Source organism: Zingiber officinale, chromosome 4B (assembly GCF_018446385.1).
Source record: "Zingiber officinale cultivar Zhangliang chromosome 4B, Zo_v1.1, whole genome shotgun sequence".
In the NCBI taxonomy this organism is placed as follows: Eukaryota; Viridiplantae; Streptophyta; class Magnoliopsida; order Zingiberales; family Zingiberaceae; genus Zingiber; species Zingiber officinale.
The window spans coordinates 40,259,834-40,286,159 of NC_055993.1; the positions used below are offsets into that span (position 1 = coordinate 40,259,834).

Here is a 26,326-nt window from a genome sequence, read left to right on the forward strand (position 1 = left end):
TATGTTAGTTTACCAGGCAGATAATTTTCTCCCTATGGGTTACACAGATTTTGACTTCCAATCAGATAGGGAGTATGTGTTTACTTTGAGAGGTGGAGCCATAGCATGGAGGAGTGTTAAGCAGAAATACGTTTCGGACTTTACCATGAAAGCTGAGTATGTGACAGCCTCTGAGGTAGCCAAAGAAGTTGTATGACTCAGAAACTTCTTGATGGACTTAGATGTGATTCCTAGTTTGCCCAAAATTATCACAATTTATTTTGATAATAGTGGTGCAGTAGCAAACTCGAAGGAACCACGAGCCCATAAAGCAAGTAAACCCATTAAGCGTAAGTACCACCTAATACGAGACATCGTAAAACGAGGAGAAGTTGTTGTCACCAAGATTGCATCAGCAGATAACCTGGATCCTTTCACTTAGGCCCTTCAGGCGAGAGCTTTTGATCGGCATATTGAGGGGATGAGAATTAGATGTATGGCAGCATATATGGCAGCATAGTCTTTTAGTATAAGTGGGAGATTGTTAGGATGTATACTAAAAGTCTAGCTTTTTGTATGAACATTTATTTTGAAATAAGAATCACATTGGTCAAATGTCTGCATTTAGTAAAATGTAGTTGTCCATTTAATTTATATTGTAGATAACATGATGTGTGGTGTCACACAGAAGATCATGTTATCAGTTCCTTATAAATTATAAATAGTAGCTCACAATCAAAATGGATTGGGACAAACCATTGGAATGGTTGTAGTCTAATTTGGTATTAGTTTATCTTGACTATAAAATTACACTAGTACACTATGTGTGTATTGATCAAGACCATTTGAGGTTGTTTCTTTTTATACTGACTGCATAAAAGAATAGAACCTCTGTTATTATGGATGTGCGTACTCTTAATCCCGATATAATAACAAACACATATACTTAGTATTTATTTATTTAATTTATCAATAGGTGAGATTTATTCGTTAAATCAATAGGCCCGATAAGTTAGGAAATAATATTATTTATATGGTGTGTTGTTGATTATAGAAGGAAACTGTGTCCTAGTTATCTAGGTTGATGATGTCCCCTTGAGGAGCTCATAAGGATTGTCATGTAAACACTGCAGGTGGACTTAGTCCGACATGATAATAAAGTTGAGTGGTACTACTCTTGGAGCTAGATATTAATTAAGTGAGTTTTTAGTAACTCATTTAATTAATGGGCATTCGATATCTTAAACATAGGGAGATTAATGCACTCATGATAAGAAGAAGCCCATAATATAATATGGGATTGGTGCGGTAGTTCAATAATGACTCTTTAGTGGTATGAGTTATTATTGATGAACTTGAGTTGGGTGTTTGGGTTGAACACAATGTTGGTTACTATACCTGGATTCCATCCTGTTCCCCTGTACAAAAATTTTGTACAAGCACAGAACTTTTCCTAGCTACCCATGTGCTATACTAAAGTTAAACTTGGATTGCAAACGATGCTTAACATTATTAATCCAAGTTGCTCTTCAGAAGTTAAACTTGTATTGGAAACGAAACTTAATATTTTTACTCCAAGTTCAACCGTTGTATTCTTCAGAAGTTAAACCATATTACAGAAGATGATTAAACATTATTTCAAAGATTGGCTTCCTGGTTAAACATGGCGAGGCACTAGGCCTTCTTGGGTATGGGATCATCCACCACTTCCTAGACAAAGACTTTCAAAGAAATTCAATGTTTAAACTTCTTACAGTAACCCTCAGTTTAACTAAAGAGACCTCAATAGAAGCACAAGATCGAAACATGAAATCAAAACACAAAATTGATAGCACAAAACTGATAGCCTAAAATCGATAGCCTCTTGTGTTGGTATTTCAGGATCCATTCAAAGAATATGAACTAATTATGAAGCGGAAACTAATAATTAGTTATACCTTTCTTTGAAGATTTAATAACCGCTTGATCTTCTATTGTATTCCTCTCCTCCTCTTGGACGTTGTGTGGGCGACGATCTGCCAAGATGAAATCCACCCAAACCTTCTTCTTCCTTCCAAGCTTTCGACCACCAAAGGGATATCACAACTAGAGAACCTCCTTTCTCTTCTTCTTCACCTCCAAGTATCCGGCCACCGATAGAACTCCAAGTTTGATGCCGCCATCCATAAAGAAGAAGAAGAAAAGAAGAAGATGAAGGGTCAGCCACCATGGAAAGGAAGTGGAAATAGAAGAAGTGTTAAATCATAAGGCACCACCTCCTCTTCTTTTATAATCCTTAGTGAATGCAAAAAAGGAATGTTTTAAAACAAAATTAAAACTTCCTTTTAATCGTCTATCATGGTCGGCCACACCCTTTTCATCAAACAAGGAAAGATTTTAAACAAAAATTAAAATCTCTCTTTTAAAATCCCTTTTGTGGATAGCTATAAAAGGAATGTTTTATCAAATTAAAATCTCTCTTTTAAATCCTTTTGTGGATGTCTATAAAAGGAAAGATTTCAATAATTAAAATCTCTCTTTTAAATCTCTTTTATATATCTCTATAAAAGGAAAGATTTTAACAAGATAAAAACTCCTTTTATTTCCTTTTGTGCCCGATCTAAAAAAGGAAAGTTTTATAATTAAAATCATTCTTTTAAATACTTTTTATGGATCTCTATAAAGGAAAGATTTAACAAAAAATAAAACTTCCTTTTCTAATTTATGTGTGGTCAGCCCCTTGCTTGGGCACCAAGCAAGGCTTTGCCGACCCTAGCTTGGGCTCCAAGCTTGGCTTGGCCGGCCCCTTGCTTGGACACCAAGCAAGGCTTGGCCGGCCCTAGCTTAGGCTAAGAAGTTAGGCTTTGGGTGGATATAAGGCTTTATATAAGAGGCTACGATAGGGACCTAGAGGAGGAATTGGCTTTGGTCTCCTGATGAGCTTGAGCTTCCCGTGTTCGCCCCGAACACCCAACTCAAGTTCATCAATAATAACTCATACCACTAAAGAGTTATTATTGAACTGTCGCACTAATCTCAAATTATATTATGGGCTCCTTCTTATCATGAATGCGTTAATCTCCCTGTATTTAAGATATTGAATATCCATTAATTAAATGAGTTATTGACACTCACTTAATTAACATCTAGCTCCAAGAGTAGTACCACTCAACTTTATTATCATGCCGGACTAAGTCCACCTGCAGGATTTACATGACAGTCCTTATGAGCTCTTAAAGGGGACATCATCAACCTAGATAACTAGGACACAGTTTCCTTCTATAATCAATAACACACCATATAAATAATATTATTTCCTAACTTATCGGGCCTATTGATTTAATGAACTAAATCTCACCCATTGATAAATTAAAGAAATAAATACTAAATATATGTGTTTGTCATTATATCGGGATTAAGACTACGCACTTCCATAATAACAGAGGTCCTGTTCTTTTATGCAATTAGTATAAAAAGAACAACCCCAAATGGTCCTGCTCAATACACTCAGAGTGTACTAGTGATATTTTATAATCAAGATAAACTAATACTAAATCACACTACGACCAATAGTTTGTCCCTATCCATTTTGGTCATGAGATACTATTTATAATTTATAGGGAATTGATAACATGATCTTCTGTGTGACACCACACATCATGTTATCTATAATATAAATTAAATGAATAACTACATTTAACATAAATGAAGATATTTGACCAACGTGATTCTTATTTCAAAATAAATGTTTATACAAAAAGCTAGGCTTTTAGTATGCATTCTAACAATCTTTCACTTATACTAAAAGACTATACTGTCATATTTACTGCCATATATGCTGCCATACACCTGATTCCCATCCCCTCAACATGCCCATCAAAAGCTCTCACCGGAAAGGCCTTAGTAAAAGGGTCTACCAGGTTATCTGTTGATGCAATCTTGGCAACAACAACTTCTCCTTGCTTTACGATGTCTCATATCAGGTGGTACTTGCGCTCAATGTGTTTACTTGCCTTATGGGCTCATGGTTCCTTCAAGTTTGCTACTGCACCACTATTATCACAATATACTGTGATAATTTTGGGCAAACCAGGAATCACATCTAAGTCTATCAAAAAGTTCCTGAGCCATAAAGCTTCTTTGGCTGCCTCAGAAGCTACTACATATTGGATCGAGAAGCACTAGAGGGGGGCGGGGGGTGAATAGCGCTCGTGGCTATTTCGTTCGATTTAAAACACTCGAGATAATAAACGCAGTGGAAATGAAAAGAACACAATCAAACGCTAACACAGGTTGTTTACTTGGTTCGGAGCCTGTAGCGACTCCTACTCCAAGGCCCACGATCATTGATCGCTTCCGGTGGGCAACAACTATAAGCTCGAAAGATTATTACAAACTTATTACAATTTGAACTGTAAAGAAAGCAATACCAACAACAAGAATATCAAATCTAGAGCTCTAGGTTGTCGGGATGTTGCTACAACACTTCGGGAACTTCTTGTTAGCAGCTTGTCGCGGAAGGATCGCATAGAATGTGTGTTCTTAAGCTGCTGGTTGAAACCCTCTTATATAAGGTGTTCAAGACGCCTCCATCATGCTTCAAGGCACCTCCAACCTGAAGTTTGATCCTGAAATCCACTCTGCGATAATCCTCTGCTCGCTGCCCATTATCCATCTGAAGGCGCCTTCAACGTCACTCCAAGGCGCCTCCAAGCAGCAGTCTAAGGCGCCTCTAAGTCCCATGGAGGCGCCTCCAGCTCCTTGCCGCAGACAGCTTCCGCCTTGCACCCGAGGCGCCTCCAAGCTCCATGGAGGCGCCTTGGATACTGTTCATCCGAGGTGTGACTTGCTCCTTTTTTCCTGCAAAATGTGTTAGTCCCAAACACATACCCTGCAAAACAAAGTTAGCACATAATAGTCATAGTAAATAAAATATTGACAGTCTCCGGACTGTCCGGGTCTGAATTCAGATTTCCTACCAGAGACCCTAGGTCGACCCGACGCCTACAGTTCCCTCTGCGGGGAACGCGTCCTCACCTACTCCACTTAGGAGAGTTACCTGTTGCCAATGCAATCCTCCAGATCGACTGGACTTTTGCTCAGCGCTCGATGCTTCCGGACTTTCTGCTGGATGTCTGCTCCCCGACCCGTCCAGTCTTCCACCTGGTTCGCGACACCAGGACTTTCCACCTAGAGTTACCACCCCCTAGGACTTTTTCCTGAAGCTCTCGACCCGCCAAGACTTTCCGCATAGGGTTACCACCCCCTATGACCTAGGGTTACCACCCCCTAGGGTTTTCCACCTGTCTAACCGCAGCTAGGACTTTTGCCTAAGTACACTTAGGACTTTCTTGCAAGCTTATTTAGACTGTTAGATCACACACAATCTTAACTTTGAATTCCTTTGCCATTATCAAAACTTGGGTTCGATCGTCGGATGCTTCCCGCACCAACAATCTCCCCCTTTTTTATTATGGCAACCGAAATTCAAAGTTAAGTATAAAGACAATAAATAAAGACAGTGATAGCAAAAGCATAAATAAATTTAGCATGAAAAACATATACAAAGCTCCCCCTTAATAATATCTCCCCCTTTTACATTTTCAAATTTTTTATTTTTCTTTTTGCTTTGAATTTCCTTATACTCTTCCCCTTTGCCATTCATCAAAATAAACAAGAGAGTAAGAGGAGAAAGAGTGATAAACAGCCTTAGCTAGTTTTGGAAATTTCAACTTTTTATAATGAATTTTTATTTTTCAAAAAGATAAAATAAAGGAATGTTAAATAAACACTTAGCTAAAAAATACTTTGATAAACACTTGGTTTTTTTTATTTTTAGCTAAGTGAAAGAAAAAAAAATCTTCTTCCTTTAAAAATAAGGTTTTGAAAATTACTTTAGCTGAGAGAAGATGATATTGACTTGAAAAATAACTTAGTTAAAATGTGAAAACCTTTGAAAAGAGATAAAAAAGAAATACTGTTGTTAAAACCTTGGTTTTAAGGAGGGGAGTTTGAAAAAGACTTAACTAATTTTTGAAAAAGCTTCTTGAAAAATACTTAGTTAAAATTGGAGAAGCTTTTGAGAAAAATACTTAGTTAGATTTTGAAATGTTATTTGAAATTTGAAAAAGTACTTAGGTAACTTTTGAAAAAAAAAAAAAATTGAGAAAAGTTAGTTGGATTCGAAGAAACTTTATAGAATTTTTCTCAAAATTGGCTAAGTTTGAAGGCATTTGCAAGAGTATTTGAAAATGGCTATAGAGGGCATTTAGCTAAAATTTTAATAGGCCTTTTGAAAAATAGCTTTGAGAAGTTATTAGAAAATATAGCTAAAGTTGAGATATTTAGTTTGAAAGACTTAGTTAAATTTAGCTGCAAAGAGGGAGGAGCTTAACTTGTAAAAGTTTAAATTAGGGTTGTTCATCTAAATTCAGGTAGCCCTAAAGTCCAAGCATGAGTATATATTTAATCTCCTGGGTTAAATGTCTAACCATTAGCTACTAACTGTTTATCCAGAAAGTAACAACTTTCACTTGGCTAGTCAAGTTAAGTTGACAATCCAGTTAGATTTAACTAAGTCAGGATCACTTAACTTGATTACTGTATTTTTTATATTTAACGCTCAGACTTCCTGCGATGCACAGAAATAAGCATTCTGAAGTCTAGGCTGTACCCTATGCATCTCACGCTGTTCTAAGTTTTTCAATCACAAACAGTTATACCTAGTATGCTTGTGAGATGCTCTGGCTGATACTAGGGGAACATGATATCTAAAGGTAAGTGCCTAGGCTAAATCCAATTGTGAAAATCTAATAAAGTTGGAATTTTGAAATCACCATTTTTCTTAGAAGTTTAAAATCCAAAAAAAAAAACTGAATAAGTTCTATTCTACTAAACACATTCCTATTTGTCTTCTAAGTGCACTGAACTCAAGTTCAGGTAAGGGTTTTGTGAATATGTCGGTTAGGTTTGATTTGGACTCAACATAATTAAGTACAATATCTCCCCTAGCTACGTGATCCCTTACAAAATGATGTTTTACATCTATGTGTTTAGTCCTTGAATGGTGAATTGGGTTTTTAGTTAAATTGATTGAACTTATGTTGTCGATTGAGATTTTAGTATTTTGATATTCTAATTGGTAGTCTTTTAGGGTATGCATCATCCATAATAATTGAGATGCACATTCTCCTAGAGCTATGTATTCAGCTTCAGTGGTCGATAGGGCAACACAGTGTTGCTTCCTACTTGACCAACTTACTAGGCATTGACCTAGAAATTGACAACTGCCACTTGTGCTTTTTCTATCTAAGTTGCACCCGGTATAGTCTGAATCAGAATAGCCATATAGGTCAATGGTGCAAGTTCTAGGGTACCAGAGTCCTACATTTAGGGTCACCTTAATGTACCTAAGTATTCTTTTAACATATGTTAGGTGTGACTCTTTTGCACAAGATTGGTATCTTACGCACATACCTACTGCAAATAATATATCGGGTCGACTTGTAGTTAAGTAGAGTAAGCTACCTATTAGACTTCTATAGTACTTTGGGTCTACTGGTTTTCCTTCTGTGTCAGAGTCAATGTTGATATTTGTTGCCATTGGGGTATTTATAATTTTAGAATTTTCCATGCAAAATTTTTTAATCATTTCCTTAGCATATTTAGTTTGATAAATATAGGTTCCATCTCTGGTTTGTTTAATTTGTAAGCCTAAGAAGAAATTAAGTTCCCCCACCAAGCTTATTTCAAATTCATTTTCCATTAAACTAACAAATTCTTTTAAAATTTTAGTGTTGGTTGAGCCAAAAATTATATCATCAACGTAGATTTGGGCTATAAAAATGTCTTTTTCTAAGATTTTGACAAATAGGGTCTGATCTATTTGACCTTGGTTAAAGCCCTTGGATATAAGGTAATTAGATAACCATTCATACCATACCCTAGGTGCTTGTTTTAGTCCATATAAGGCCTTTTTCAATTTAAACACATGGTTTAGGTTGTTTAGGTCCTCAAATCCTGGCGGTTGGCTTACATATACCTCTTCTTTAATAAACCCATTTATGAAGGTTGACTTGACATCCATTTGAAATAACCTGAATCCTTTATGTGTTGCATAGGCCAGCAGCATCCTAATGGATTCAAGTCTAGCTATTGGTGCATAGGTTTCGTCATAATCTAACCCTTCAACCTGGCTGAACCCTTTGGCTACTAGTCTGGCCTTATTTCTTACTATATCACCCTGATCATTCAATTTGTTCCTAAATACCCATTTGGTGTCAATTATGGACTTATCTACTGGTTTAGGTACAAGTTCCCAGACTTGGTTTCTATCAAATTGGGCTAACTCTTCCTGCATAGCAATGATCCAGCCTAGGTCAGGAAGAGCCTCTTCTATAGTCTTCGACTCAATCTTGGAGATAAGGGCAATCTGACTTAGGTTTTGATAAGAAGATCTAGTTCTAACTCCTAGGTTTGGATCACCCAAAATCTGGTCAGGTGGGTGAGAAGTACTTATTCTTGTGGGTTTTATACTTGGATCAGCAATTGGTTCCTCTAGTTTACTAGTGTTAGGTTGAATTTCATCATCTTCTATAATTCTTGGGATAATATCAACATTTTCATTTATATTAGGTAGGTTATTTTCTTCATCAAAGATTACATTAGTTGTTTCTTCAACTTTTAGGGTATTTTGGTTATAGGTTCTATAGGCCCTACTGGTTGAGAAGTACCCTAAGATTATTCCTTGGATTGATTTGGGTGTAAATTTTCCTAAGTAATCTTTAGTGTTTAAAATATGAACTTTACATCCAAATACTTTTAAATAGTTCAAGTTGGGAATTTTATTATAATATAATTCATAAGGGGTTTTATTATGTAATTTGTTAATCAGTATTCTATTTTGAATGTAGTTAGCTGTATTTATTGCTTCGGCCCAGAATTGATGGCTTAAGTTATACTCATTTAACATGGTTCTAGAAGCCTCTTGTAGGGTTCTATTTTTACATTCCACTAGACCGTTCTGTTGGGGGGTTCTAGGGCATGAAAATTCATGTTTGTATCCATTGATTTTACAAAATTGGGTAAACCTATGATTTTCAAATTCACCCCCATGATCACTTCTTATTCTTTTGATTTTGGTATCTTTTTCATTTTCTGTTAACTTGCAAAAATTAATAAAGGTTTCATCTTTTGTTTTTAGAAGCTTTACCCAAGTGAACCAGAGTAATCATCAATTATGACTAAGCAATACTGGTTATTGCTTAGTGACTTGGCTCCATGTGAATCAAATAGATCTAAATGAAGGAGCTCAAGTAAGGAGTCAGTTCTATCTATATTGGTTGACTTGTAGGTAGATTTGGTTTGTTTACCTTCTTGGCAAGCTTGGCAAATTGTATTTTCTAACTTCCTTAATTTGGGTAGCCCTCTAACTAAGCCATTTCGACTCATTTTTGAAATGAGTTTGACATGCGTGTGACCCAGTCTTCTGTGCCACAGGTTGGTTTCCTCTTGTTGTGTCAAGAAATACTTTGTTGAGGATATGGGCAGGTCAATTGTGTAGATGTTATTTTTCCTAAGTCCTTTAAGTATAATTTTGGGGTTATAAATATTTTTAACTAAACACCCAGAATTATCAAAAGTAACTAAGTAGCCACTATCGCACAATTGACTTATACTCAGTAAATTAAAGTTGAAATTTTCAACTAATAAAACGTTTTGAATAATGAAGTTGGAACTAAGTTCGATATTACCCTTTCCGATTACCTTAAGTTTACCGTCGTTGCCGAATACAACTGATCCTAGGTTCTTGCATTTGAGCTTAGTGAACTTCAACCTATCTCCAGTCATATGTCTGGAGCATTTACTATCCAACATCCATTGATCCAATTCCTACACATAAAGTATTTAAATTGGATTCTATTTGATGGATCAAAAGATAGTTTTATTGAAATAAGTTCCCTTTCCATCTCACCCAGTCTAGGTTAACACTTAGTTAATAGTGATTGTTAGATGATTGAGTTTGTTTTAAGTCAAGTAAGGTAAGTGACTTTTGAAGAATAATTAAGGTAAGTAATTTTGAGAAATTTTAATTTAATTTAATAAGTTCTTAAATAAGTTTTTAAACGAATTTTTAAAACATTTTAAATTAGTTTTTAAATAAGTTTTTTAAATGAGTTTTTTAAAGCATTTTAAATGAATTTTTTTTAAAACAACATTTTAAATTAGTTTTTAAAACAATTTGAATAAGTTTTTAAAATGATTTTTAAATAAGTTTTTAAAATGACTTTTGAATAAGTTTTTAAAATGATTTTTTAAATAAGTTTTTAAAATGTTTTTTAAATAAGTTTTTAAAATGATTTTTGAATAAGTTTTTAAAACGATTTTTGAATAAGTTTTTAAAACGATTTTAAATAAGTTTTTAAAACGATTTTTGAATAAGTTTTTAAAACGATTTTTGAATAAGTTTTTAAAATGATTTTAAATAAGTTTTTAAAATGATTTTTGAATAAGTTTTTAAAATGATTTTTAAATATTTTTAAAATGATTTTTAAATAATTTTTAAAATTATTTTCAAAGTATTTTTAAAATGAATTTTCAAATAATTTTTAAAATAATTTTTAAAATGATTTTCAAAGGGATTTTAAAATAATTTTTAAATGATTTTGAAATAGTTTTTAAAATAATTATTAAATAAGATTTTAAAGGAATTTGATTTTTAATTATTAATTTAATTTGATTTTGAATTATTAATTTAATTTGATTTTGAATTATTAATTTAATTTGATTTGATTTTTAATTATTAATTTAATTTGATTTGATTTTTATCCTTAGTCATCTCACCTGATCTAAATTTTAAATCAGGGAATCCTATAATTTTGTGAGATAAATTGGGTTTAATTATAGGGTTTGGTTTAACTTTGTGTTAGATTCAGGTTTAGCTTTGAGCTCGACAAATAGGCGTTCTCTGGATAAACTTCTGGGCTATGGTGAGTCACTTGGACATCATTAAAGTAACCATGCCTTCGAGGTTTTCCAAATAGTCCTATCCACTAAACTTAATACAAAACCTTGGTCTAACTAGTTAGAATCCATAAAGGGTAGCTTCGGTCAGTTCCACTTAGCCAAATGCACCAGGTCGAAGCCATATCTTCCTAGACATGCATAGACTAAGCTTCCCTAACGTATTATCATCCAGAATTTCACCAGTACCGTAGGTCAAGTTAAGCCTAGCCCTTTTAGTTCTAACCCTAATTACCCTGCCGGGTAGCTTGGTTTGGATTACCCTGCCGGGTAGGTTAGTTTTGGAGGTGGCAGCTATTCTGGAGCCTCCCTACATTATTAATTTATAGATTAGATTTAAGTTTATTAATTTAATTATATTTTAATTATTTTATTTTAATTATTTATCTATTTATTTATTAAGATAATTTTTCTTTTTGCTCCCCCTGGATCATAGCCTCGATAAGGTCTATCAAGGTAATGTACTTGATCCTTGGGAACCCAATATTGACCAAGTCCAACTTGATTGACCAAGTTGGACTTGGATACCCATGCTTGGACTGTTTTACTATTTGGTCTGTTGACTAATGATAAATATGATCTATACTTTTTTTTAGGCTTGAATCTAATTCCGGATCTATTGTATACAGCCTTTTGTTTTCCAAGAATCAAGTCGAGAATCTTGGAACCCAAAGTGAACCGTTCCAACGCGGTCTTCAAATCCTTGACTTGAATTTTCAGGTTGGAATTCTCTTCCTCAAGCTTTTGGACTTAAGTCGAGGTTCCAGTCTGAACGGATTCAGACAAGGATTTGGAGTTGGTCACTTCTTTAAGGGTTGTCACCTCTTTCAGAAGTGACTTGATCCGAATATTGGATTTTGCTAATTTACGTAACAAATAATTAACTAAATTATTATAACGCGGAATACTTACAGTGGGGTCAGGCCCTTCGGAAACGGATATGGATCCGTGGCTTCTTTCCGATTCAGCTTCCGATTCGCTCTCGCTCTCGCTCTCGCTCTCTGACATATTGATCTGGTCCCGGGCCATCAGTGCAAAGAGACTCGTCTGATCGAGTTCGTCATCATCGTCTTCTGAGGAAGATTCTTCGAATGTTGCCTTCAAGACCTTTTTCCTTCTTTGTTTCTTTATCTCCTTTTGGTTGGGATAGTTGGTTTTGATGTGTCCCTTCTGGTTGCAGCCATAGCACATCACTTCAAATTTTACCTTTGAGCTTGATTGGGCTTCTTTGGACTGGACCGCCTTCTCGAGGTCCCTTTTGTTGAACCCCGTCTTCTTCTTGTAGAGCTTCTTTACAAGGTTGACGAACTCAACCGTTAGCTCATCATCTTCATCGTCTGATTCTGGTTCGGTTCTACACCTTGGTCTTGGTTCACATGTTATGCTTGTACCTGCAACCAAAGCAATGCCCTTCTCAGTTGGCTGTGCATTAATCTACTCATGTAATTCGAACTCAGAGAATAATTCATCTAATTTTAAAGAAGATAAGTCCTCAGAGACTTTGTAGGCATCTACCATTGATGCCCACAATGTACTCCTTGGAAACGCGTTGAGAGCGTACCTTATTATATCCCTGTTCTCAACCTTTTGCCCGATCACATGGAGGGAGTTGAGGATGTCTTGAATACGTGCGTGGAGTTGACTTACTATCTCTCCTTCCTACATTTTTAGATTATATAATTTATTAAATAACATATCTCTTTTTCTTACCTTCGTGTCGGAGGTGCCCTCGTGCAGTTCGATCAGCTTCTCCCATAGCTCTTTTGTGGTTGAAAATGGACCAACTCTATTGAGTTCTTTCTTGAATCCTTGGTCAGTCCACACTAGAGGGTACAGGTTGCTCTGGCGTTGGCTTCCACCTTCTTAATTATTGCTGGTTCCCAGTTCTCACAGGGTGTAGGTTTGTCGTCTTCGTCGGTTGGCAGTTGGAATCCAGTCTTGACAATCATCCACATCTCGAACTGGATTTTTAGGAAAGTTTCCATCTGTCCTTTCCAGTACTCAAAATCTTCTCTGGTGAAGAGCGAGGGACGAACGGTACTGTATCCTTCTTGTTGGGCCATTTAATTAATATGCAAATACAAAATAAAACAAGATGTCCCAATACTAGGTCTTGGATTAGTAGTGAGTGAATAGAGCTAAAATTAACGAGCTCCAGTGGTGTTGCACCAATTTCAAGCAAAAATCGATTCATAAAAAGAATTAGAATGTAGCTATTAAGCTAATTCTAATTGACTCTATAAAATTGAAAATAACCATAAAACAATGCTTGATTGGTGGTTGCACCAAATCGAAGCGACCCTGCTCTGATACCAATTGTTGGATCGAGAAGCGATAGAGGGGGGTGAATAGAGCTCATGGCTATTTCGTTCGATTTAAAACACTCGAGATAATAAACGCAGCAGAAATGAAAAGAACACAATCAAATGCTAATACAAGTTGTTTACTTGGTTCGGAGCCTATGGCGACTCCTACTCCAAGGCCCGTGATCGTTGATCGCTTCCGGTGGGCAACAACTATAAGCTTGAAAGATTATTACAAACTTATTACAATTTGAACTGTAAAGAAAGCAATACTGACAACAAGAATATCAAATCTAGAGCTCCGGGTCGTTGGGATGTTGCTACAGCACTTCGGGAACTTCTTGTTAGCAGCTTGTCGCGGAAGGATCGCTTAGAATGTGTGTTCTTAAGTTGCTGGTCGAAACCCTCTTATATAGGGTGTTCAAGGCGCCTCCATCATGCTTCAAGGCGCCTCCAACCTGAAGTTTGATCCTGAAATCCACTCTACGATAAGCCTCTACTCGCTGCCCATTATCCATCTAAAGGCGCCTTCAACGTCACTCCAAGGCGCCTCCAAGTAGCAGTCTAAGGCGCCTCTAAGTCCCATGGAGGCACCTCCAGCTCCTTGCCGCAGACAGCTACCGCCTTGCACCCGAGGTGCCTCCAAGCTCCATGGAGGCGCCTCGGATACTGTTCATCTGAGGTGTGACTTGCTCCTTTATTCCTGCAAAATGTGTTAGTCCCAAACACATACCCTGCAAAATAAAGTTAGCACATAATAGTCATAGTAAATAAAATATTGACAGTCTCCGGACTGTCCGGGTCTGACTTCGGATTTCCTACCGGAGACCCTAGGTCGACCCAACGCCTACTGTTCCCTCAGCGGGGAACGCATCCTCACCTACTCCACTCAGGAGAGTTAACTGTTGCCAGTGCGATCCTCCAGATCGATTAGACTTTTGCTCAGTGCTCGATGCTTCCGGACTTTCTGCTAGACGTCCGCTCCCCGACCCATCCAGTCTTCCACCTGGTTCGCGACACCAGGACTTTTCACCTAGGGTTACCACCCACTAGGACTTTTGCCTGAAGTTCTCGACCCGCCAAGACTTTCCGCATAGGGTTACCACCCCCTATGACCTAGGGTTACCACCCCCTAGGGTTTTCCACCTGCCTAACCGTAGCTAGGACTTTTGCCTAAGTACACTTAGGACTTTCCTGCAAGCTTATTCAGACTATTAGATCACACACAATCTTAACTTTGAATTCCTTTGTCATTATCAAAACTTGGGTTCGATCGTCGGATGCTTCCCGCACCAACACTACATACTCAGCTTCCATGGTGGAGTCTGAAACGCACTTCTTCTTAACACTCCTCCATGCTATGGCTACACCTCCCAAAGTAAACACATACCCTGAGGTTAACTTACTATTGTCCCTATCTGATTGAAATTCAAAATCTGTGTAACTCACAAGAAGAAAATCATCTGCCTGGTAAACCAGTATATAATCTCTAGTCCTTTTCAGGTACTTTAATATATGGTTTACGTCAGTCCAATGTCCCTGTCCTAGATTACTTTGATATCTACTAACCATGCCCATGGCAAAACAGATATCCGGTCTCATACATAGTATCGCATACACGAGGCTTCCTACAGCCGAAGTGTCACTCCCCAGAGAAGTCCTTACCAGACAAAAATTCGGCAGCATCTCCCCTGTACGAGTGACAATCAGAAGCAATAAATACACATATAAGATCTATATAACCATCAGCCTACATGGCTGGGATAAAAATAGAAACAACACAACCACGCAGTTTAATATACGCAGCCTACCCGGCTGGACATAAGGGAATAAAACAACCACGCAGTTAATATTTAGCCCACACGGCTGGAATAAAATAAACGCAGCGGAAAACACAAAAATAATACGAACGTAAGACCAACAACGACACTAACAAAAATACCTGTAATCACCAGACTTGACTCCAAAATTCACATCGACTTATTGAAAAGAAAAAATACACAAAATCAACATACCACCCAAACGATAACAAAATCCAAAAAGAAACTATCCTCGAGTGTGACGTAGGACCTAGGCTGGCAGCCGGCATCTCTCCAAGCATCCATGACTCTTCTACCTGTTACCTGGCGAAAGAAAACCATTTTGTGCAGTGGTGAGTATTGGGACTCAGCGGGTAAAGACAAGATAGTGCATGAACGTAATATACAAATAGAAAAGTCGGCCAAAAGTATACAGTCTCAAAAGAGGAAATAGCAGATACTGTTAGTTAGAGCCCTAGAGCCAATCATTTGATGATTGTTGTATGGACTTATTGTATCATATTCTTGTATATAAATAAAGGCATTTGTTTTTGGTTATTATACTTACTTGTATTGGTGCCAAATAACTAAGTATAATAGCGTCCTTGAGTAGAAGGTTCTTACCTATATCAATTGATTAGTTGAATCGATAGTGAGATGATATAGGGAACACTACTCTTAATCATTCCTAGTCAAGTATTAGCATTCAAGGACAATGTTAATGTGACGAGACTAGCATGTAGGTCAACTCGATGACTTGATCTCACAAGTCATGGATATGGAGATATCAAGTTGACACATGCGTATGCATTGGAGAATGTATACTGAATGACCCGCCATGAGAAAGTATCATGGATCGTTATATGAGTGTCATATACTTTCTCATGTGGCTATTAGTATGACTACTAGTCCTTGGACCTGAAGTCACCATGGTTCCCTACATAAGGAGTTACATACTTTGGCTTCATCAAACGCCACCCGTAACTCGGTGGACTATAAAGGCGATTACTGGGTATGTAACAAATTATGCGGAGGGATGTGAGTGATATAGATGGGATTTATCCCTCCTATATGACGGGAGTGACATCGATATTCTTGATAGAGTGAGACCACTAAGTGCATGGTCATGTCCAAATGAGTCAATATGAGCTATTGAGCTCATTTGATTGAGTGAGTCTACTTGGGATTCAAGATTTAGATTGATTAGAGAATGACACGGTCTATGCCTTATATTGATCAATCTAGATATCTAGGATAGAAGGACAATGTCATATATTGTGAGGAGTCACAATTAGTAGTCACAAGGTGATGTTAGATCTCAACATTCTTATAACTTGGGTAGTAATGATGTGTTGCTAGATACCGCTCATTACTTATGCTTCTAAATGGGTTTAGGAGCATTGCCAACGTTATAAGAACCTATAGGGTCTCACACAAAGGACAATTAGATGGAGATTAGGTTCATTTGATGAACCTAAAGAATTAGGTTCATGTGATGAACCAAATTGGATTAAGAGTAATCCAAATTGAGCTAATTGAGTTGGACTCAATTTGGTTCATGTGTTAAGTGAGTATAATTTGGACTTAGACTCATTTAATTAATTTAATTCAATGAATAGAGATTCATTAAATTAAAATTGACTTGAACCAATGGTTAGATTAGATCAACCAAGGGAGAGAAGTGGTCAAGTTTGACTTGACTTAAGTAGGAAGATGAAGAGTCAAGTTTTGACTTGACTTTGACTTGACCCATGTCACATCATCAAGGCTTCTTCATTTGGTCAAGTTTGACTTGACCAAATGCCACCTCATGGAGGAGATCAAGAGACTTGACTCTTGATATTCCATGGGAGTTTATAAGCCTAAAGTGGTCGGCTACTTGGGAGTTACACAAGGTGAGAATTCATTCTCATTCATTTCTTCTTCTTCCTCTCTAGGTTTCTTCTCTCCCTCTCTTCCTCCTTGCCGTGACCATAAAAGGTGCTAGCACACCTTTTGTTTGGTTTTCTCCATCCCTTGCTTGTGTGGATACACATAGAGGAATATCTACTTTGATACTCTCGAGATCCGGCGAACCTTGGACGAGCGAGATTAAGCGAAGGGCTTCGCATCAAGGGTAACCTCTTTATCTTGTAGATCTAAAGTAGATCTAGTCTTAGAAAACATGTATATGAAATTTTATTTCTTCGCACGGATCCGTGGCATGGGAATTTCGGGGTTTTCACAAGGCAAAAAGCAGTTTTTGCGGCCCGAAAAACCCAACAGTGGTATTAGAGCCACGTGCGAAGCGTATACATGTTTTAATTTGTATTTTTATGAAAATTACAGATCTGTGAATTTCTGTAAATTTACTATTTTTAAAGATTTTATGGGTATTTTTCTCGTAGAAGAGAAGCACAAGTGTTTAGACACTTGTAGGCTTCGACTACCGAGAAAATATTTCCGAAACGGCAAGGTTTCGCCCCAAATCATTTTGGGAAAGCGGGCTAAGGCGCTGTAGGATCACTTAGGAACACTCGTGATGGTTATATCACAGGTAGGGGTGCTGCCCCTGACCCCGCAAGGGGCTTCGTTCGGCGATTGCGCCCGAAAATCGCTAAATGGGACCGCCGGGAATTTTTACTCATAAAAATTATAAAAATTATAAAAAAATTACAGAAATTTATAGAAATTACATAATTTAGAATTTTATATTATTTTGTGATGGTCATGGCCCAAAAGACCCAATTAGATTGAAAATTTGTGTTGTAATTCATATTATGGCCTGCGTGCCATTTTCTGTGATGTGTGTGTTGTATATGATACGAGACCTACGCGTCGTGCCTTTCCTATTTTATATTCCTATTGTAAATAGTTTAGACTTGAATGTAACTCGAGTTTCACCTTTTGTAATGTACAAAAATGGAGCGGTGGAAGGTCCACTCGACATGGAGTTACGAGGAGGGCGCGAGCAACACAAGGTGGTCAAAGGAAGGAGCTTGAGAAGCTGTTGACCTTAGGTTGACCATCCGATCTTCTCATTGGCTTGAGAAGATCGTAGTAGGGTCATGACTAATCACAAAATATTAATTAATTGCTTGTGTGTGTATATGTGATGCATGCTAGAATAGTAATTAATTAGCACCTTAACGATTAGATTAGATCTAAATCGCGTACATGATGCGCCCTAACGATTAGATTAGATCTGAATCGCGTATATGATACAACTCGTCGATTAGATTAGATCTCAATCGCATCAACTCGTAATGCCTACCATGTCGTGATACCTATCACTACCTCGATCACATGTTGTTGTTGAATCTGCCAAAGCAGAGCAACACATATTATCTTGGTAGGGTACGGAGGGACAATCTTGGTCCCGCCTATCAACGCATGGGTGAGTATAACTCAATTAGATTGAGTAACTAGTTAACTCAATTAGATCGAGTTTAACTATAGGCATTATCCAATGGTTGGTAGATAGGTCAAACTCACGTTTATATTAACTCTTGGGCGTATTAGCCAAAGCTAACTCGAGTTTTAATATAAATGCGGATCTTGATCCTATAAACAAGAGTTGCATAGAGATGTAATTAGTAATTAGTTACCTACCGATCATACTAAGTCTTGAGCAATTTAGCCAAAGCTAACTCAAGGCGTAGTATGATGTGCATCTTGTCCCACTTGAATTATAGAATTCAGTGGGAGTATCATTTAATTAAAGGCCTAATTAGATGATTAATAGAATATGATATTTATTTTTCTACATTTTTCTGTTGTAGATAACCATGACGTCAAATACGAACTCTTTCTCCCTGCGTTCCGTCCTTGAGAAGGACAAGCTTAACGGAGCTAATTTCCTGGACTGGTACAGGAACCTGAGAATCGTTCTCACACAAGAATGTAAACTGTACGTTCTGGAGCAGCCTATTCCGGAGGCACCTCCTGCCACTGCCACACGAGCTTACCGAGATGCTTACAAGAAGCATCAAGATGATGCATTAGATGTGTCATGTCTTATGCTCGCGACCATGAACTCTGAGCTTCAGAAGCAACACGAGTTGATGGGCGCTTATGATATGGTTGAACATCTTCGTCAACTATATCAAGGACAAGCGAGGCACGAGAGATTCGAGATCTCTAAGACACTGTTTCAATGCAAGATGCAAGATGGGATTCCCGTAGGCCCATATGTACTCAAGATGATTGGGTACATAGAAAACCTACAGAGGTTGGGATTTCCCCTTGGCCAAGAGCTGGCCACTGACTTGATCTTGCAGTCCTTGTCAGAGAGCTACAGTCAATTTGTCATTAAATACAATATGAACGAAATTGACAAGTCACTGCCCGAGCTGCTTAGCATGTTACACTACAAGAAAATTGGGATTCTACAACACTTAAATGACAACGTTTTTTTTAAAAAAGCGTTGTCTATTTTTTTTTAACAACGCTTTTAGTGAAAAGCGTTGTCTATTTCATTATTTTCTGATTAATAGACAACGCTTTTCTAAAAACCGTTGTCTATTAGTAATTTTTATGGGTCAAAGACAACACTTCGTAAAAAGCGTTGTCTAATATTTTTTTTTATGTCTACGACAACGTTTTTTAAAAAGTGTTGTCTATTATTAAGTTCTCGTCTAAATCTAGATTAATCCAAACCGTTGGATCAAGTAAGGAGTAGAAAACCCCTAGTTTCACGCCGGCCCTTCTCCATCCAACTCCTCATCTGCCGATCGTTTTTGATCCCGAACCCTTCTCCCAACTCCTCATCGCACGCTGGCCTTCTCCATCCAACTCCTCCTCTCACGCCTCTCCTTCCAACTCCTCTTGTTTTTGATCGTTTCCGTTCGTTATTATTAATGCGTCTGACGCCGTCTTGTTCGTCCCCTTTTATCCTCATTTCCTTCGCTTCGGGGTTTTAGCGGCGGCCAGATCGAGAAAGTGAAGAGAGGTTGAGGGAGGGGCGGGCGGTGACCGCGAACGCCGACGAGTTAAGTTAGAGGTTTGGATTCATGATTTATGTCGTCTGGCGATCTCGATCTATTCTTGCACGGTGCCGGAAACTTTGCAGCTTCGAACCAGCGAAGCATCTCTGGCTCCTGCGTCGTCGGTGGGCTCACCTTCTTTCTCTTCGCCCTCTCCGCCACCTCCTCCTTCATATCCTGCGCTCCTTACGTTCCACTGAAGTGGGAGGGGTCGAAGAGGACGGACTCGATGCGATATACCAGGTTTGATTTCTATTATGATTCCTTGATTAGTTGGTTGTTTTCATCGTCTTAAATAACTTGGTCGGGAAAGTTTCAAGATCTTTGCTTTCGTGGTTTCCATGGCTACAGGGTTGGTTTTGGAGTGAAGTACTTTGGGTTTCATCATATAAATCTGTGCTTTGTCCTATTCATCTTCTTGAGAGGAGCCCTTACTTGACAAAGAGAGCAGCCGAACAACTCCCCCCTTTTTGCTTGATTTCGGATTTTTTTTCTCCCTTGAATTATTACAGAGGAGCGATGAAGATTAAGGGAAGTATAAGTGCAGCTCAAAAGTTCACACCTGATATCTTCCCCAAACCATCAAAACTTTAAACCGAAAGCCTGGTGATGCTCCCTTTAGTGCAAACTAGTGTATGCTCATCGTTCTGCCTGTTCTAGTCTTTATAAAATAAAAGATAAAGGAAATCAAAATCAGCTAAAGGTTTGAGTTGCATCATTTCACTGAACAAATCATACTCTTGTTATTTGTAGACATTGTTTTCCTAAATGAAATAATTATTGTGTTGAGGTAAGCTTATTCCTAGTTATTTATTTGTTTGTTCAGAAATTACTTCGCCAGTCTTTACCAGCTTCCAAGGCCTATTTCTACCTCTATTGAGTTTCTTGGATTGTAAATGTCGTATGATATGATATTGTTGTTTACATTGCACATTTGATGTAGAACTTACCATTGAAAGCCATCCAATATCAGTCATTTTACCAAATCACACCCTTTGTATTTAATCTTTTGATCAAATCGCACACTATTTATTTTATACCAAATTACATCCCCATCATAAATTTTCCCATATTGTGTCCTTAATTTTCAAGCCCTCCCAGAATGAAAATGAAAACTGATTTACAAATTAGTTTGTCAATCAATTAACACTTGGGTTTTGGAGGTAACTTAAAACACCAAGGATAATATCTGAAAATTTTATTGCCATTCAAAAACCACAATAGTGGAGCATGATTTGATCAAAGCCAAACACAACGGGTATCTCGTTTGGTACAATGCCCTTCTACATTTGTTTTTTTTCCATAGTTTTTAAGATTAGTTCTCAAGCTAAAAGACTTTTGCTTCTGCTATTTATTATTGTTGGAGGAATGATAAATATATTTGCATTTCTCATTGTATTTGACTTTTATTTTAATAAAAAGAAATGCAGGTCAATTCCATTTTCAGTTTTTTCCAAGCAAGCTGGTGTTCTGTGTTTTTTCTCTCATCCATTGCCAGAGTTAAAAATCTCAGCACCTAACCAAATCACATGAACACTACTATTGGTGCCATGTAACATCGGGTAAGTAAAAATAAAACATCACTTTCCATTGTTGTCTTTCAAAAATTTACTGAATTATATGCACTAATTATGTGTTTGTGCATAGTTTCCATTGGATTCTCACTGTCATTGACCCTTACAATGAAGTTATTTATTTGTTGGATTCTCTAAGGCACCGCATTCATGATGAGGATTGGAAATATATAGTGGAAATGTGAATTCATATTTCTTTTTTATTAAGAATTTACGTTAATACAAAACTCATATATAAAAAATCATTAATGTATGAAGGGCCTTGAGATTGTTTAATTCAAACAAGGGAACGAAAGGTAGAAAAAAGGCTATGTGGGTAGTAGTAAAGGAATGTGTAATTTTTATAACATATATTTTAATGTGTATGTTTATCATTAATAATTTGTCTCTAATTACCATAGGCTCCTCGACAACAAGATGTCAAACAATGTGGTTATTATGTGATATGATTTATGACACAAATTGTTGAAGAAGTTGAAATTATCGAGAGAGATTCACTACGATCTATAGTAATATTTTCTTTCTTATGTCTCAAATTATTTGAAATAAACTATTTAAAATTTGCAAAGTCAATGTTGATTTTTTTTAATTAATGTCACAGTTCACACAAGCGGAGTATTCTCGAGAAGAAATTGATGAGGTGCGATCGGAGTTGGCAGAATGTATACAAGATTATATTTATGAGTAGGTGCGTTCAAGTTTATGTAAGTTCATTACCTTGTTTTAACTAAAGTTTATGTAAGTTCATTACCTTCTTGATGGCCCAAAAACATCAGATGAGTTTAGGAATATGAGTTTATGCATGTTGATTAGACTTTTATAACTTGCTTTATGAATGATAAAGTCACTAGCATTGCCTAACACTGATAAAGGCTCTCTACAACATTCAAAGGGAGGAAAAACTAGTTCCACCAACTTTATGCAAAGTTTGAAAGGTTATTTTCCAATCTTTTTCAATCATGTTAGACACCAAATTAGGGTTTCTGTTCAGTATTAAAGATGAAACCTTTTTGAATATTCCAACAGTGTTGTTGTTCATGAAACAAAATACACAAGAAATGGAGTACTATTTGTAGGAACTCGTCTAATGTTCGTTAGCCCGGCTGACCGACAACTTTCTTCCTACAATGAGAAGGAACAACAAGTATCTCTTAGAAACTGGAAGCCACGTGCAATTCCATAAGAATTAGTACTCTAACATCCATTTCACAAACCAAACATAACGAATAATCAACTCTGAACCACAAGCTTTATTTTTGTCAGATTGGATTCTGTTCTATATAAGATTGCTACATTACAATGGAATAATTTCTTTAAGTCACGTCGTTTCTGACTATTCTCAGCAAGTATGAAGGTGCCAAGAACATCAAGTTCTTACAAGAAATGCCCACGCCAACTAAGTTCTGACACCATAACCCTTTTTCTGGCCACTAATGAGCAAACCAACTTGCATGATTTGCATGCTTCAATGAAATTTCAGGACAAGATGTCATTGTTCATGGAGGAAATGATCATTATGGAGATGCTTTCAATAGTGATCACTACTAATGAATTCTCTTTAATTAGTACTTCTGCATGTTTGGGTGTTGGCCAGTGAGTTGGAGAATGTTTAATTTTTCGATGCAATTATCTAAGAACACGTGGCTTTGTAAATTATTGTATGGTGTGAATTGTGACCTTTATTTTCAGCTATTACCACCGAAAATTTCTTTTGCATAATACTGATGGTATTATTTTCTGTGACAGATACACAGTGGTAGGTGTTTTGTCCCAGTCTCAAGCCGTCAATCCATTTTGATCAATATATCTAGTAGAAGTAAACATGCAGATCATTGTCTTCGAGGCCGGCTAGCTATTTTGTGCTTTTTTTGTTTTAAACTTGAATGTCAGTAACTACTTTGAAACAGAAATATTTAGTCTTTGTGTATAGTTGAATTCTCCTGTAAATACTAATACTTTGTAGTTGAATTCTATTGTTTGGTACGAGTTTGAAATCATTAGCTGAGCTAATTAATGCTATTTTATATGTTAAATTCGAATATGTACATGGTAAAAGAAAATTAATAGTTTTGTAAATATAAAAAAATGATTTTGTAAATAGATTTTTTTTAGATTTTTTTTTAAAAGACAACGCTTTTAAAGCGTTGCACAAGTGTTGTCTTTGCCAAAAATAACAACGCTTTTAAAGCGTTGCAATAAAGATGTTTTTGCAAAAAAATACACAACGCTTTTAAAGCGTTGCAAAAGCGTTGTCTTTGCTACAAACGACAACGCTTTAAAAGCGTTGTCGTTCAGCAGACTTTTAACAACAGTGCCTTTAACAACGCTTTTTCAGGCACAAAGACAACGCTTTAAAAGCGTTGTCTATTAGCTTTTTTCCTGTAGTGTTAAGAACTGCTGAGCTCAACCTTAAGAAGGTTAAGCCCAACTCTATTCTGATGGTTCAGAAACATGAGGGCAAGGGCAAGCCTAAAGGCAAGGGAAAGTCTCAAGCTAAGGGCAAAGGCAAGGCACTGAAACCCAAAGGAGGGGTCGCTAAGGATGCTATCTGCTTCCACTGCGGTCAGACCGGGCACTAGAAGAGGAACTGCAAAGTTTACCTGGAAAATCTTAAGAAGAAGAGAAGTGAGACTTCCACTTCAAGTATATATGTTATAGAAGTCAATCTATCTATTTCTTCATCATGGGTATTAGATACCGGATGTGCTTCTCATATTTGTACTAATGTGCAGGCGTTGAGAAATAGCAGGGCATTGACAAAGGGCGAGGTGAACCTACGAGTAGACAATAGAGCACGGGTTGCTACTGTTACTGTAGGAACTTATCATCTATCTCTGCCCTCTGGGCTTATATTAGAATTAGATGAATGTTGTTATGTGCCTACTTTAACTAAGAACATCATATCAGTTTCTTGTTTGGACAAGAAAGGTTTTTCATTTATAATAAAGAACAAATATTGTTCAGTTTATTTAAATGATATGTTCTATTATAGTGCACCTCTGATGAACGGACTCTATATTCTAGACCTTGAGAACCGTATCTATAACATAAGTACCAAGAGGTTCAAGTCAAATGACATGAACAAAACCTATCTCTAGCACTGTCGCTTAGGTCATATAAATGACAAACGCTTATCTCAGCTCCATAAAAATGGTTTGCTGGACTCATTTGATTTTGAATCATATGAGACATGCGAGTCATGCCTTCTAGGCAAGATGACCCAAGACTCCCTTTAGTGGACACAGTGAGAGAGCGACTGACTTGTTAGGTCTTATACATAGTGATGTATGTGGTCCTTTCAATGTCACTACTAGAGGTGGTTATAGGTACTTCATTACATTTACTAATGATTTCAGTAGATATGGTTATGTGTACCTGATGACACATAAGTCAGAATCCTTTGAAAAGTTTAAAGAATTCAAGAATGAAGTACAAAACCAGCTTGGCAAGAGTATTAAGATACTTCGATCAGATTGAGGTGGAGAATACCTTAGCCATGAGTTTCGTGACTATCTAGCTGAGTGTGGGATCCTATCCCAACTCACTCCTCCTGGAACACCACAGTAGAATGGTGTATCCGAAAGGAAGAATTATACCTTATTAGATATGGTACGGTCTATGATGAGTCACACAGATCTTCCCATGTATCTTTGGGGCTATGCTCTAGACACAGCAGCCTTCATTCTCAATCGAGTTTCATCTAAGGCTGTAATAAAGACACCATATAGGATATGGATTAAGAGAGATGCCCAGGTGTCTTTTATGAGGATTTGGGGTTGTGAGGCTTACGTTAGACGTCAAGTCTCGGACAAATTGGGACCCAAATCTGATAAGTGATATTTCATTGGATATCCTAAGGAAACGAAGGGATACTACTTCTACATTCCCAGTCAACACAAGATAGTTGTGGCTAAGACTGGGGTTTTTCTAGAAAGGGATTTTGTTTCTAGAAAGACTAGTGGGAGTACGTTCGATCTTGAAGAAGTTCAAGATGTGGACCATAGCACTGAAGCCTCGATGGAAGTTGAACTGGAACCACAAAGTGTTGTGGATGATGTTGTTCCACAAGGAGTTGAGGAACCACAACCAGTTCAAGTAGACCTACCTCTTCGCAGATCTGATAGGGTACGTCGTCAGCCTGAGAGATACTCATTTCTCTTGTCTGACCATGATGACGTTGTGCTCATTGAGGATGAGCCTACCTCCTATCAGGAAGCTGTGATGAGACCAGATTCTGAGAAATGGCTAGAAGCCATGAGATCCGAGATGGAATCCATGTACACCAACCAAGTATGGACTTTGGTTGATCCACCTGAGGGCGTAAAACCCATAGGGTGTAAGTGGGTCTTTAAGAGAAAGACTGATATGGATGGACTTATCTATAAGGGTCGCTTGGTAGCTAAAGGTTTCAAACAGATTCATGGTATTGACTATGATGAAACCTTTTCTCCAGTAGCGATGTTTAAGTCCATTCGGATCATACTTGCTATTGCAGCATACCATGACTATGAGATATGACAGATGGATGTCAAAAATCACGTTTCTGAATGGAAACTTGCTCGAGGATATGTACATGACACAACCTGAGGGTTTTGTAGATCCACAACATACTGGCAGAGTATGCAAGCTGCATAGGTCTATTTATGGACTAAAGCAAGCTTCTCGGAGCTGGAATCTTCGATTCGAAGATGCAATCAAACAAATTG

At 37.3% G+C, this 26,326-nt stretch overlaps 1 long non-coding RNA gene across 1 annotated transcript; it reads left to right on the forward strand.

Moving 5' to 3' along the window:
- Positions 1-22,227: 22,227 nt before the first annotated feature.
- LOC121977507 lies at positions 22,228-23,649 on the forward strand. Its single transcript, XR_006110882.1, has 2 exons — positions 22,228-22,308; positions 23,367-23,649. It is a non-coding gene; the product is annotated as an uncharacterized LOC121977507 (long non-coding RNA).
- Positions 23,650-26,326: the final 2,677 nt, after the last annotated feature.